The sequence below is a fragment of the Pogoniulus pusillus genome, chromosome 30, assembly GCF_015220805.1.
Source record: "Pogoniulus pusillus isolate bPogPus1 chromosome 30, bPogPus1.pri, whole genome shotgun sequence".
Taxonomy (NCBI): Eukaryota; Metazoa; Chordata; class Aves; order Piciformes; family Lybiidae; genus Pogoniulus; species Pogoniulus pusillus.
The window spans coordinates 2,989,149-2,999,435 of record NC_087293.1 but is presented as its reverse complement, the minus strand read 5'-3'; the positions used below and the strand labels follow the sequence as shown (position 1 = coordinate 2,999,435).

The following is a 10,287-nucleotide window of genomic DNA, read 5'->3' as shown; positions in this document are numbered from 1 at the left end:
CACAGAGAAGATAATCTGTCTCTCTCCTCTGTTTTCCTAGAGCCTGTCCTTCTAAACCTCTCCCATTCTGCTCCCAGGACACTGCACCTCTCAATTTCCATAGGCAGTCTTTGAACTGAATACAACATAAGTTCAAAAGCCAAGGAATTGGAATTTCTATGGACATGAGAGTGTGTTACAAGCTGGTATCTGTGGTTCCCATTCCCTAACATCTGGTGCCCTGTAATCCAAAGTCCTATGAAGCCTTCTGGCTCGAATTCCACCTGTGCAAGAGGTTGCTTATTAGGCAGACACCACAATTCCATGAAAAATAGGCTCTGAGAACTGAACCCCAAAGCCAAGGAATTTACCATCCAGCTGTCCTAGTACTTGGCCCTATATTAAATGCTCCAAAACATTTGGGTTTTTCTAGTTCTTTGAAACCAACCCTTCACCTCAGTATTGGGTTTAGGTTGTCAGCATCACATTAAGCCCCATAGATCTTTGGAATTTGTTCTGCAAGTCAATGACTACATCCAAAGTGTTTGGTGGGAGAAGCCAGGACAGATACATTAATTAACAAAAAAGGAAATCCCCTTTTTTTCCATGACTGAGTGAAGATATCTCAAACTCCTAATACAAGCCATCTTAGCCACCTTCACCATTATGCTGCCCAGATTCTCTCTCAACATCGTCAGGAATATTGCCTGAAACAGATCTTACCCTGGTGAGAAATCAAGCTCAACCTCCTGGAAAAGTCAACTAATTCTACGGGGAAAAAAAGAACAAAATAATCTTTGCTAAACATGTTCATATCTAGTAACCAGGCAAGGTCTTCTCTCTGCTTCTATCTCTGACATGCAGCTCTGACCCAGTAAACTCCTGCTCCTACTAACTAAAAAGCTCTTTCCCTTCATTCTATGAATCTTTCTTTCTTTTTCCACTCTTCAAACCAAGGTTCAAGGTGTACTTTCCAAGCAAAATACCAGTTTTGCTATACAACTGTTCCATGAGAGCTTTTCACTATGGAACTGGAAGTGTGTCCTAAAAGTCACACAGACATGATGGCAAAAGAGGATCAGAAGAGGGCTCTTTTGCTTCTGTGCTGTCCATCATCCAGCTGGCAAAAGAGGATCAGAAGAGGGCTCTTTTGCTTCTGTGCTGTCCATCATCCAGCACTGCAGACTGGGCATGACAGCCCCACTAGCTGGCAGAGATGCTCCAGTGAGCCTGGGCAGAGGGGCTAACATTAGATTTTTCTGAGTGCCATCATACAGCTCAGGCCTTTTAAAGCAGTCTTGCTGCTGAGTGCCCGACTTACTGAACTGCCCCAGATCACTTGTAAATCTTGGCTCTTCTCCTCCAGAGTCTGCCAGGTTCCCATGATCACCCAATGGGGGCTAGATTGTAACCTTTCTCCATTAAGGGTTTATTCCTAATCCTGTCGGTTCCTATCTCACAATGACATAACTTGGATCCCCCAAACATTCCAGTAATTCCTCCCTTTTGAGCCAGCAGACGTGGTGCTTCCTTGGCAAGCAGGCATCCCACATTCCTGAACTCACTTCCCAAGCTGTCTTGCCCACTCCTCAGGAATGGCTTCCCGCAGGGACTTATTTCCTTAAGGATGAAATGTTTCCATACTCTGGCAAGTTTCCCACTTCCTATCATCACATGTATCCCATGGAAAGAGAAGTGCAGGTTTCTTCTTGGCTGTTTTGAGTGCCCAGCCACCTCAGGATGACAAGCAGGTGCTTACAGAGTGTGAGGTCCCTTGTTCTGACCTGGGACACTGCTAGAGGATCACTTGCCTTGGGGCAAACTCTGCCTGAGGCACGACACAGTATAGGGAAAAGCCTTTCAGAAGTGACATTAAACTCATCAGATTCCTGAGAGGTGCTCCCAGGTTTATGCAAGAGACTAGATTTCCAGCAGCTAGCAGCACTGGGAAAGCAAATACAGTCTAAGGCAGCCTCACACATGTGAGCTCTGCTCCTGCACAGGGATATCAGAGTTTCTAAGCCTCTTTCTAGATCAAGCACAGGTGTGATGTCTGAACACTAAGCTTGTCTCCAAATGCATCTGGGCTGAATTCACCACCCTCTGTGTGGTGCTGCCGTGTGCATGCACAGCCCAGAACAGCAGCACTTTGTATCTCATCATCCACCTTGGCTCTGCTGGAAGCCCACAGTGAGAGCTGATGTGGGGCTGCCAACACAGTCTGACCAACTCTGCCTGAGTGCCCAGATCACGCTGCCAGCCTTCTCACCCACGCAGCCCCTCTGCCCTTCCCAGATTGCTGAGACCTGTGAAATTCCCTCCTGTTGCGGCTCCATCTATCCATCCCTCTCTTTACAAAACCAGAGACAGCCTGCAAAGAACAGGAGTTTCTTCAGGCATTTTTACCACCTCAGTATGCAGAGATGTGGGCACAAACTCAACACAAACTGCTCACCAGTCACAGGATGGGCAGCTGAATTTCTGCCTCCAGACGCTCTTAGCTACTCGTTTGCTCATTGGCTTTCCACTGCTGCTCCCAGGGGTGCTGCCGGCACTTACATACATTGCTGTGTGGATTCCAGTTTATTTGGGGGAGAAATAAACTCACTTCCCATTGCAGAGAGGTCTGGTGTGGGCTCTGCTTATCTCCTGCCGGCCTAGCTCTGCAGGAAGCGTCCCCAGCCCCTGCCCTGCTCGCCGTTACCGTGTGTCAGAGCGGCGGACACTGTCCCGCCGTTACCGCTCCCGCTCCAGCCGCGCTGCGGCACACGGAGCCCTCTAGCGGGCAGAGGCGGCAGCCGCAACAGCACTCACACCGGGAATGGCGCGGTCCGGGAACGGCACACACAGGCTGGTCGCTGCCTCCGTGCAGCTCCGTGCCGGCGGGCCCGGGGGCTTCTCTCGTTTTCACTGACTAAGCCCCACTGCAGCTCCGGTTCCAGTCCCTTGCCATCATGGACTGGTTCAGTCACAACCTTCAGTGACTTCCCCCAGGATGCTATGGCAGTTCTGTAGGAAGACAATGTAAAACGTGACAACTTTCCCAGCATCGCTGCTGAGACAGAGCTTGGCAGCCATGATCACCTGGTGTGCCAGGCTCTCTCTCCAGCCCCGCTGCCCCAAGAGCCACTGGTCCAAGCCGTGCTGGATCCAGCAGCTTAAAACTGCAAAGGCTGAAGCTGTTAAACTGTGCATTGCCTTGGGGAAGTGTGTCACACACGGGAGCACCCGAAGCACAGCAGCGGCAGAGCAAGCTGGGTGGAAGGCCAAGGGCAGGAAGATGCTCAAGTCAAAAGCAGATCTGTAGGGCCAGTATTCATGAAGCTGTCACTGCTGCAGGAGCCCAAAACACAGATGACCCAGGGACAGCCTTATGTTCTAAGCAGACAGGGCATAAAAGTTGCTCTTAAAGCTGAGGAAAGAGATGATGCAGAACACTGAATCCGAGCTGAGGAGTTCTCCTGTGGAGAAGAGGCCACACAGGTTTGCACTGTTCCTCTACATGAGGCCACAAACCCCAGGACCTGCAATTTCTTTGACAAAAGGGGCAAGGTGATCACCATGTGTGCAGCTGGCAGAGAGTGCCAGCTGCTGACACTGGCCCTATGTACAGCTCTGCAGCAGAGCAGCCAGAGTCCCCATGAGCAAGAGATGCTGGGAGCCAAGACTTGGGATGCTGAGGAGCTGTCAGGAATTGCCATGCCACGTGCTTTGGCTTTCTTGACTTGAAAACAAGGTTGCAAATAATATATGACCCGCAAGGGTGTCATTAGCATTGAGAGATCTTCGAGGTCTCTGGAAGAAAAGTGCTGGAGAAATGCAATCTATTAAAAGTACAATTTTCTGCTTGCCAATTCTCTTCTGCTTCAAGGAAAGGGGCTTTTGCAATGACAGCTGGGATGAGCTGGTTTTGACAAGTCAGAGTATGCAGAGTTTAATGGAAGATTTAAGTGAAACGACTAAAAGACTAAGCTGGAACACAGTGCTTTTGCCTTCTATGTCCGAGTGCTTCACCTCCTCTTGAAACAGCCAAGGCAGGGCGCACTGAAGTGTCAAGAAACCCATGTTGGGTTTCAGCAAGGCACCAACAAGTCCAGGAGAGCACATGGACTATGTTTGCTCTAGTAAATTCTCCAGCATATTCTCCCACTGGGCTTTTTGCTGGACCAGCCTGGAACCAAGCCAGCCCTAGCTGATAATCTCAGCTCTTGTAACTGGCTGTCATTTTCAGGTAGGGGACTTATTTGTACAAGGCAGATTCTCACACCTGCTTGCCACTTTCTAGAATTAATGTTTTTGCTGCTAAAAGTTCTGCTGCTTTTATTTCATGCTACACCAAAAGTGAGATTTTCCTCCAAGTCTGAGTTCCCTATGCACACCTCTGAGGGGACTCAGGGTCATCTGAAAGACCAATCCTCCCTGCTCCAAGTGCAGGTCTTTGTCACAGCCGAAGCCTGGCTTACAATATGCTGTTTAAAACAAAACATTGCACCCAATAACATGGGCCCTGAAGCAAAGCCAGGATCTTGGGTGCAGTCTGGTACACAGCAACAATCTGGGCTTAAGGAGAACAAGGCTTTTGGTTTTAAAATGTTGGTGTTTTTTTTTCTTGGAAACTTATCTTCCTGACCAGTCCAGAGGAACAGAATCTGTCCCTGAAGACAAGACTCAGCTGGGGATGTGTGCTCACTGGCTGCTCTGGTGGGCTGTGGTCAAGCCTGCACCTGTAGATCTTTCCACGCAGTGCCCTGGGCAATGCTGCCCGGAGCGGGGCCTCGGGGAGGCTCTGCCTCACAGGCCAGAAGGGGAGGCTGAGTGCACTGCGTTGTGAGAGCTCAGCCATGGTGACCAGGATCAGCCAACAAGTGCCGGCACGCACTGCAGCCTGCTCACGCACATGGCACGCAACATCAGAAAGGCCCTCCTGATTTTATAGCATCAGCTGACATCTGGGGCCACAATCTGCTCTGGTAGAGTTAAAGCAGAAGAGAAGGGAGATTTTCCCAATGTGTTAACTTGTAGTTAAATCTTAATGCCTTAATTAAAGTAAGGAGGGCTTAATTAAGGACTTAGCTAAAATTTAATACTTTAATGGGACTAAAGACTTTAATTTATCACTGAGTTGAAAATGAAGAAAAAATCACAAGGACTCTTTTGAGACACACGTACACCCGGCAGCCAATTATGAAGGAATCCTGGGGTGTCAGGTTCATCAGTCAGAGCACACTCTGTACAAGGGGTACCTCTGGTTGTTCACATTTCCATGTTACCTGCCTAAAGCGTAAGCATAGCTCAAGATCACCTCATTAAAGGGAATGTGGTACCTTTGCCTTCTTCCAAAGAGCTTTTTCTGCATTGATGAAGCCCTGTTTCTGGGCTAACTCACACTGTGGTATAAGCCCAGGGATGAGTCTGGAGGTGTCCTGGTGCACCTGCAAACACCCAGGCTCTGAGCCCACAAGCTGCCGTTTCGGGGCAGTATGTGACTGAAGATGCCCCATCACTGGCATACGGCCCACAGGTCCCAGAGGCCAGGCCAGCCCTGCTCAGTGTTATTGCAGTGACAGGAATGCTGCAAGGCATTTGGCTGGCTTTTAAAGGCCAAGTTTTCATGGGGCTCAGAGCTCAGCACCTCCCATCTTCCTCAAACGGGATGTTTATCAGCTTCTTGTGGCTGGGAAATACGAACCCAAGTGACTGAATCTCACTTACAGCTTTTCAAGTGTGCCAGCATTACACAGTGATGTTTGTGCCACAAATAAGTGAGCTTTAAGGAGCCTCTGACTACAACTTCTGAAAGAGTCCCCACATGCACCAATCTTTCAGAGGAATCACTTCCAGTCATTTGACTTTTCCAAGTGTAATCCACTGCAACAACTAATGTGGTTACCTAAGAAGGAATCAGAACTATTGACAACCACCCCTTTACGTTTCCTTATGCTGCATTTTTGCCCTACAGTATTTTCTGTAATTGATCTTGAAAATCCACTGAAAGGTCAAGAAGTGTTATTGCAATTTTACCAGCAGAGAAGTTGAGGTATGGATGGGGTAGTAAATGACTAATCCAAGATCAGACAGTGACCTCACAGATATTTTGAAGACCCTTCTCCACCAGGCTATGTGCAGCTGCACTCCTTTGAAGGGGATTGTAGCTTAAAAAGAGCCTTAGGTTCAGCAAAGGCAGCCCCTCTCCTGGGTGTAATGTGATACTGAATGGGGCTTGGCATTTTGGTCAGACTGTCATTTCTTCAAACAGAAATCTGCCCAGCCTATGGAGAAAGGACACATATGTTTCCTATAAGGAGACTGTACCTTATTTTTTATATGCATAGGAAGACTGTAATATCTGAGAAGAGTCATTACTTGCTATCCATTCATATCTGCAATCCTCTGCGGAGCTGCAAAGGCCTAATATGTTAACTACATCAGACACACGGAGGGCCAAAGCTTCATCTCTGTCCAAGGAGCACAGAGCACAGCTCAGTGCAGCAGGGGCGGCGGCAGGGTGCCAGGACTGGTCTCTGTTCCTCTGCCCGCCTTCATCAGGAGCAGAGCAGTCCTCTAGCATCCTCAGCAGTGCTTTCAGCTGCTATGCACTGCCAGAGGTAAGAGCACAGCTGGAAGCAACGAGGCAGGGCATGAGAGTGTAGTAGCCCAGACATAGCTCCTCTGCTGATTTACTAGAGGGAAACCAACCTTTAGGTTCTGGGTGACTTCGCTACCCTCAGGATGTGTGTACCTATGAGCAATGCAGAGGCAGCATGTGGAGGGTGCAAACCACAAATGCTATCCAAAACCATGTTAACAATTTCTCCCACAAAGCAAGAAGTTATGGTGGATTCTGGCTGCCAGCACTCTGCACCAGGATGCTCCTCTAGCACGCCTCACTGGCTGGATCTGTGTGCTCAGCCTGTGGAGGTAGCCTGGGACTGAGGAGCCCCATGCACTAGCAGTAATTATTCCACTTTGATTCTAGCTTCTCTCTGGCCCATGAAATTAAGGCCAAACTCTGGAGTGTGTGTGGGGGGGGTGAGGAGATGGAAGATGGGCCCAAACTGCCTTAACTGGTTCCACAGAGCTGCTGGTTGCTGCAGTGAGCAAGCCAGAACAATGTCATCTCAATACCCCGCGCTAATCTGGGGGAAACTGAGCGTGACCGACTTCACGCATGACAGCCTGGAAGCCAAGCATGGGAGGTCAGCACCAGCCTCACTCCGAGCTCCCTCACAGCTTGTTTGGAGACACAAGGCACACGGACAGCCATGTTCCATGCCAGTACCCATCTCTCTCAGCATCCACTGCCACTGGCTTTTTTCATTGCACTGAGACCCCAGTGCCCACGTGTGACAGGCCAGCTGAACTTCAGAGTCCCAGCTACCCATCAACAAGAGAGGCTGGTGCACTTTTCAGGCGTGCTGTCATTAACAAATGAGGCACAGCACTTGATTAATTCCACAGGTTTCTTCCATTAGGAGCCACTACATCATTGCTACACAAGAGCCTTCCTCCCCTCAGTGCTGACCTTCCTCCCACAGCTCGCCCATTTCCCTCGGCTGTGGAAGTTATTACAGACTGGTTATTTGAAAGACCTGGAAACCAGGGCAGCCTCTGCTTCCTTTCATCTCCAGCTCTGCTGCTCCTCACTCCTTGGCAGTTTGGAAGGATGGTGGAAGTAATTAATGGCTGGGGAGGGGAGGAGGAGATGCTCCTAAGAGAGGAGTCAAAAATTCCTCTTGACAATGACCACATGTCTGAGGCTCAGCTACTAGTTCACCTGACAGCAATAAGGGTCTAATAGTCATTAGTCACCACTGCAGACACGCTCCATGCACTTCTCCATTCTCTTTTCTTTCCCTAATGAAGGCTGAAAATGAAACAGCATCAACCACCCTGGTGCTTTCAACCACCTTTTGTCATCTTGCATGGAAAAGACTAGAGAACTGATGGCTCAAAAAGCTTTGTCAGCATCCCTGACCACAGGCAGGGAAGAATCTGCTAAGCAGAGGTAGGGCAGATTAAAACAAACAAACAAAACCACAAACAATTTAAAACTCCAACTAAAACTCTCTAGGAAATGAAACAGCTGGGAGTAGACAGAGAATACCCAGAGGGAATTGAGACTGATCAATATAAAAACTTTGTGGGACCTGATCACATGTGGCTTCCTGCAGCCTCTCCTGCACCTCTCTGCCTTTAATTTCTCTCTGCGCTTGATACAGGGCTATATAAGGCCTTGCTTTCAAAGAACTTTCTTCTTGGAGTGCAAGCTACAGGCATGAAAACACAACAGTCACACAATATCCCCAAACTAAGAGGGGAGCTTGGCTCTGCAGCCTCATGTTCAGGCAGCAGGAAGCAGAGGTTAGAGCCCAGCCCCTGACTCCCAGCCATGTGCCTGCTCTGGGTGAGAAGCCGAGGCCAGGAAGCCTGCTTGCTGTTCTCCCAGGTCTTTCCCACCCGCTCACACATGATAACATCTGAGGTTTTGGCTCGGAGTCACCTGTAATTAGAACAAAACTGGCAACTTTCTGAGGCTAAGCTCCAGATAAAATTGGTTGTGAATGAAAAATAAAAGAGAACGAATGGTACAAAGTGGAAATGATATATCTGAGTGCTGATCAAGATCTAGAAGAGCAGCAGGGGAATGCTAATGCTCCTCCATGGAGAATTTGGATATTAGGTTTTGGACTGAGTGCAAAACCAAAACATTTTGAAACACAAGCAGGAGGGGAGTGCAGCTCTGGGTCTTGGCAGCTAGTCTGTTCGCCAAAATGTCTTGCAGCCACAAGCCATGGAGAAACTCCTGAGTACTCTGCCTGTTGTAGACCTATTGACTCTGCAAGGCCAGGAGCTCAGGCACAAACCTGGCACCTGAGCCATGCCTACCTGTCAGTTTGGTATTGTTACCCAAGTGCATTGGCAAGAAGCAAGCAGGCTTGCTGGCAGGGCTCTGCAGAGATGCCTGCCTGGGACCTTCCAGCCTCGCTTGTTATCTGGCTGCTTCTCTGCATCAGATGGATTTTGAACTCTCAAAAGCCTTCTGAAACAGAGGCCACAGCTTTGCTTCTCTGGGAAGTCTTCAGTTTTAGTATTTTAAGACCCAGCACCCTGGATCACCTATCCCATATCTCTGCCAGAGAAATTAATCATGCATCCCCATTTTTCAATAGGAAAACAAGGGCATAACAAATCACAGCAGCCAGTCCAGAGCCAAACAGAAGATCTGACCTGTTGAATTCAGGTCACAAAGTTCCTCAACCAGAGTCATAATTGCTGGATCATCCATTCCTCCATCCACAGCTGCCCAGGACAGGAGTTTTCTCCCAGAAAAGAGGGTAAACGACTCACTGAGCCCAGCTGCATTTCCTAAGTGTCTTTGCCAAGTTTTCTGCCCCATTTAAGCGGGCCCAGGCATACTTTATAAAATATCCAATGGAGATCTCTGAGATAAAACCATTTCACAGTACATGATTTGGCTGCAAAGGACAAGTATGGCTTGTTTGCAAAAGAGCTCTCCTATGTCTGACCTAGACATCAGTCATTATAAGTAATTAGGGGTCCCATTACTGAGAGAAGAGCAGATCCTTTCACTGGTGGGGCAGCCATACTGTTATGAGGCAATCTGCACTTTCCAAGGAAAGCCACACCAGGCTTGACTGGCACCCAGCTGCCGTGCAGAGGTTGAACCAGATGAGCTGTGTGAAGACCAGTGGAAGGCAAATGCATGGTAGCTGCTCTGAAAGCCTCTCTTCCCCTAGATTTGTCACTGGCTGCATTATCTGCAAGAAGGCACAATGTAATCAGAAACATATTTTTGAGTGAAGGACTGACCTCTGTAGAATCACCAGGAATTTCTGAGGCTATACAGCTGCACAACTGCCTTTTCATCTCTGTGAGGCTCTCACGTGGTGCTGAGCAGCATTTCTTTCCACCTTAAATCCATGCACTGCATTTGAAATACAGCTGTGATGCACTGAGATCTTTCAGAAGATAGCAACTTTGCACAGTCAGAGATAACCAGTTGAATCAGAGGCTCCAACCTGAACCCTTCTCTACCCCAGCATTTCATTTCATCTAGATGTTTCTATGCAGAGTTCAATATCAAGTGCTTGGCCACTCACTGCTTGTCTTCCAGAGCAGCACCTCCTCTTGATTTGAGGAAGCAAGAAACAGAAGGCTGTACAACTAACCTTGTTTTGGTCATTAGTTATTCTCACTGGTGAAAAAAAGAAGAAAAGGTGCCTAGTTTTATATTCATCTGGCTTCAGTTTTCAGCCATTAACTCTTGTTCTGCCTTGCAATTAAACA

The 10,287-nt window shown here is 48.4% G+C and overlaps 1 long non-coding RNA gene across 1 annotated transcript; it reads left to right on the top strand.

The window, feature by feature from the left end:
- The first annotated feature begins 7,591 nt into the window (after window positions 1–7,591).
- On the top strand, window positions 7,592–9,659 carry LOC135188795 (uncharacterized). The gene is made up of 2 exons (XR_010307832.1): window positions 7,592–7,984; window positions 9,150–9,659. It is a non-coding gene; the product is annotated as an uncharacterized LOC135188795 (long non-coding RNA).
- Window positions 9,660–10,287: the final 628 nt, after the last annotated feature.